Below are 5,577 nucleotides of genomic sequence, written 5' to 3'. Positions count from 1 at the left end.
TGATCATGGAGGCTCTTGAAATAAAAGGCAATAGGGAGTCACTGTAGGTACTTGAGAAGGAGCAAGCTGAAAACAATTTAAAGAAAAGCACAACTCAGTAATAAATTAAAAAAAAAAGTTTGGAGAGCAAAGAGGGACTGGATGTTAGAAAAGGAAAGAAGTAATTAAGTCTTAGGCATTTTGTTTTTGGAAGACATACTTCAAGAATGAAAAAGAAATACAGGAACAGGGTTATCCTGTGTTGATCCAGAGGATAGAGTTATATAATCTAGAGTGGAAGTTACGCTAATATTGAAAACTTTGGTTCAGTGTAAGGAAGAGGTCAGGATTAGAGGTGTTGAAATGTGTATTAGGCTCTCAGTCAGGTTTTTCATAGGGAAAAAGTCACCACTGTGAGTCACGTCTGGTCTACTTTCATGTTTTCTTTGACTTCAGGCAGTGTTTTAAAACATTTGAATAAGCAGTTAATATTTAGTAATTTAAAAAAGTCATCAAAAGTCTGGATTTCAGGTTCTTCTTGAACTAGCACTACTGGACCTACCTGAAGACAACAGTTGGACAGAGCTCTGTAAGGTCTTCCCCATGTAGACAAGGCGTGTGCTTTACTGTTTGCCACAGTCCTCACCATTCCTTATTGTATGGCATCTATTTTTCTCATTACCTGCCTGGTCCCTATGTAGGCATTTGACTTTTCCACAATTGTTGTATTGGGAATTTCTACACTGAGAAGGAAAATGAATTCAATAGCTCTTGACTCACAGCTTCTCTGATTCCAAGTTCTTTGGACATTTATGTATAACTTAATCTCGTTTTAAATAAGACCAGTTTCCTTCTGTGATGTATTATTTTCATGATCATTTTTTCATCTCATTATTTTTCATTGTTCTGGTAATATTTTTTTTTGCTTTAGAGAAACTATGTGAGGTTTTCAACTGGCATTGAGCGTAAAAATGGTGAACAGGATCTGTAGATAGGCCTAAGCCCACGCAAGTAGGGACGTGGCCAAATTAGCTAGAGGCACTACTTCTCCCTCCCAGTGCTCCATCACTGAGAATGGGGGCTCCCCTGAATACTTGCTGTAGGTGCATTGTCCCAGCTTGCCCTCCCAAGTCACTATTTAACAGGGCCTCACAGCACCCTACATGGTTCCTGGTTGGCCTATTGGACTGCTAAGCATGGATTAATTTTTGAGAAGTGATTCCAAAGCCATGACAGAGTGGTTATATAGTCCATAGTCAGCACAAAGAAACCTGATCCACGAGGAAGTAGATAAGGCAGGGAATGATTCTAGAGAAGCTAGGAAGAGGATGCAAAGGATGTCAGGGGATAGAAACAAGGGGAGGCCAGATGGTCAAGGGGGCATCAGTAGGGCAGAGGAGGGACTGGCAGGAGAGGGACAGAGCAAAGTGTGGATGCATTACAGAGTGGGTGCAGGAGAAACTTTGTCAAGTAGGGATTCTGATTACTGTTGTCACCTTTACGGATAATTTGGTACTGGGCTGGAGGTGGGTTAATTTTGTGTTTGCCTCATCTCGTTGACTGACCTGGCTTGTATCTCATTTCTTCATAAGTATTGACAGAGAGCTGATAAATTGATGAACACTTGATATTATGACAAAAGGAAAAGAAACCCTAGATACTAAGGAATATATACATTAATAATGATAAAACCACTACAATACACATATATATGCAGCACTTTACCTCATAGGGTGGCTTTTCACTCACAGATGTTGCCCCATCTCTGGGATATGTCCCAGAAAATGAAATAGAGTATATACCCTTGGGTATCACCAAACTAAAGCCCATGATCTGTCCCAAGGCTCATGCTACAATAAAGCCTCTTTTTCTTCCATGACATAAATATCAAATATCAGAGCCATATGTCAACCTGTTACTTCCCTTTAATAATTTTTTTTAATAAACATTATGTTGATGTTAGAGAAGAACTGGATTGTCAAACCTGCATCTTTATTTATTTATTTGTTTATTTTTTGGCCACACCATGCGGCATGTGGGATATTAATTCCCCGGCAGGAATCAAACCCGTGCCCCCTGCACTGGAAGTGTGGAATCTTAACTACTCGACCACCAGGGAAGTTCCCCTGCTTTAATAATTTATATCAACCACAAACATTTAACTAAATGTAAATTCCAACATATGATAATTGACAAGTTTGCAGTATGTTAGAATTTATCTAGTGATTGCATGTATATGCCTTTTAAAATTCCTCATAACACTGTGATGACACATGACTTCCAATCATAAATTGCATGCTCCTGCCACTGTACTGTACTGCCTTTCTGCTGCTCTTAGCAGTTCCTGGGTTTTGCTAAAATGCATTTTCTGTAAGCCCTTCAATATAGCAAATCACCACAAAATGGATTGTGTACTCCCCAAAGAATAATGTTATAATTGAGGGTTGCCTTCTTCACTTAAAACATGAAATACCATATTAAATAAATCAAAGATTAACTACAGTATTTCCTCTTTAAAAGATAATAAAATTAAGTCCTATAAAATGGAAAGGAATGTCTATATGTGTTGATTACACAAGGGCTCAAATATAGCATAGTTTATATAAAGTTTGGAAAAATTCTAGCTCTCCTTTATCATAAATACCACCCACCTAAAGTGAATATTCTGGTTAAAATAGCCATCAATTAAGTGTACAGGACAGACCTATGTATTTTAATGAAACAGAGTACAAAAATATTCAATGACAGGGTTTTAGGTTCTACATTACAACTAACCTTTCAGAAACCAACACTCGTGTAGTTTTAGTTTAGCATCAAAGATGAAAATCCATAATTATCTGAATAGATTATTAAAAATACTCATATGTTTGTGTGAGGCTGAATTTTTTCATATCCTTTAACCATAAAAACAAATTAAATGCATAAACAGACATGAAAATCCAACAATCTTCTCAAAAGACCGACAAGAATGCAACTTGCAAAAATGTAAAATGAAAAGAGATCCACTCTTCTCACTACACTATTTTATTTTGGAAATAGTTATTTTTATAAAAATATACTATTTCTTTTGACATGTAATGGGTTATTAATATTATTCTAAATGAATAAATAAATATTTTTTGAAACTTAAAAAATGTAACCATCAGTTAAACATTTACTTAGTAATTATTTTCCTGTCATTTTAGACTTAGGAGAACTTTTGTGGTATTATTTTTATGATCTGCATCTTTCAAAAGTTGGGCAGAACAGATGGTTGTTGCATTCTGTTGCAGGTTGGGGTCTCTGGGAAGCAGACTCGAAGATAGAGTTTGGCATACAGGATGTTTTTCATGGAAAGGCATTGGGATCAATGCCCTGTGGAAGGGTGGAGGAGGGAGGCAAAGGGAGAAGGAGAGCTGACCTAAGAGCTGCGTTGGCACACCCCACAGGGGGCTGTGGAGTGAAAATGGCTCATCAGAGTTTTACTGCGTTAGGGTAAATTATGGCTGCCAGATAAAATACAGGACACACAGTTAGATTTGAATTTCAGATTCAAATTCGAATGGGACATACTTCTACTAAAAGATTATTCATTGTTTATCTGAAATTCAAATTTAGCTGGCTGTATTGTATTTTCATCTGCTACAGCTGGCGGTGCGAGCCAAAATGGGCAGGCTTTTATATCCCTGCCTATTATTGCATGTGGATCACTTAGGGGATGGTGTGACCCTAAGCACCCCTGGGAATGGCATTACTCTCTGCTACTGAAGCAATCCCTAAAAGGGCTGACATCTAAGGGCTGTCTGCTGACACCACTCCCAGCAGCTGGGGCAACAAGTCCTTTCTTCTTTTTTTTTTTTTTTGCGGTACGCGGGCCTCACACTGTTGTGGCCTCTCCCGCTGCGGAGCACAGGTTCCGGACGCGCAGGCCCACCGGCCATGGCTCACGGGCCCAGCCGCTCCGCGGCATGTGGGATTTTCCCGGCCCGGGGCACGAACCCGTGTCCCCTGCATCGGCAGGCAGACTCTAAACCACTGCGCCACCAGGGAAGCCCAACAAGTCCTTTCTTCAGTGGCATCTGGGCAGCCCAGCTCCATGTCAGTTGCACTACAGGCCGACCTCCGAGATGTTGTGATTAGGTTTTAGATCACCGGAATAAAGCGAATGTTACAGTAAAGCGAGTCGCACGAAGTTTTTGGTTTCGAGTGCATGCTACATCTATTTAAATTACAAAATGTTAAACAAAATTACAAAATGTTAAAAAGCACTAAAGCCCTCCCAGAACATTTAATTTTAACAGATATTACGGCGTACCTTTCAAAATAAAATGTAAAAATACAGGCATACCTCGGAGATATTGTGGTTTCGGTTCCAGACCACCACAACAAAGCGAGGATTGCAGTAAAGCCAGTCACATGAAATATTTGGCTTCCCGGTGCATATAAAAGTTATGTTTACACTACACTTCAGTCTATTAAGTGTACAAAAGCACTATGTCAAAAAAAAAAAAAAACACCCAACAAAATACACAACTTAATTAAAAAATACTTTATTGCTAAAAAAATGCTAACCATCATACGAACCTTCAGTGAGTGGAAATCTTTTAGCTGGTGGAGACTTTTGCCTCGATGCTGATGGCTGCTGAATAATCAGGATGGTGGATGCTGAAGGCTGGGCTGGCTGTGGCAGTTTCTTAAAATAAGGCAATAATGAAGTGTGCCACATAGATGATCTCTTCTTTTCACGAACAATTTCTCTGTAGCGTGCAGTGCTGTTTGATGGTATTTTACCCACAGTGGAAATTCTTTCAAAATTGCAGTCAATCCTCTCAAATCCTGCTACTGCTTTATCAACTAAGTTTATGTAATATTCTAAATCCTTTGTTGTCATTTCAACAATCTTCACAGCACCTTCACCAGGAGTAGATTCCATCTCAATAAACCACTTTCTTTGCTCATCCATAAGAAACAACTTTTCATCCATTAAAGTTTTATCAGGAGATTGCAGCAATTCAGTCACATCTTTAGACTCCACTTCTAATTCTAGTTCTCTTGCTGTTTCCACCACATCTGCAATTACTTCTTCCAGTGAAGTCTTGAACCCCTCAAAGTCATCCTTACAGGTTATAATCAACTTCTTCCAAACCCCTGTTAATGTTAATATTTTGACCTCTTCCCAGGAATCGCCAATATTCTTAATAACATCTAGAATGGTGAATCTCTTCCAGAAGGATTTCAACTGACTTTGCCTAGATCCATCAGAGGAATCATTGTCTCTAGCAGCTATGGCCTTGTATTTCTCAAATAATAAGACTTGAAAGTCTAAATTACTCCCTGATCCATGGGTTGCAGAATGGATATTGTGTTAGCAGGTATGAAAACAACATTAATCTGTAACGTTGTACATCCCCATAAGAGCTCTGGGTGACTAGGTACATTGCCAATGAGCTGTAAGGAATCTTTTTTATCTGAGCAGTAGGTCTCAACGGTGGGCCTAAAATATTCAGTAAACCGTGTTGTAAACAGATGTGCTGTCATCCTTTGTTCTCTCATTTAGAGAGCACAAGCAGAGTAGATTTAGGATAATTCTTAAGGGACCTAGGATCTTTAGAATGGTAA

This window comes from Tursiops truncatus, chromosome 7 (assembly GCF_011762595.2).
Source record: "Tursiops truncatus isolate mTurTru1 chromosome 7, mTurTru1.mat.Y, whole genome shotgun sequence".
Classification (NCBI taxonomy): domain Eukaryota; kingdom Metazoa; phylum Chordata; class Mammalia; order Artiodactyla; family Delphinidae; genus Tursiops; species Tursiops truncatus.
The sequence above is the reverse complement of the archived record's forward strand: the minus strand, read 5'-3'. Positions refer to the sequence as shown.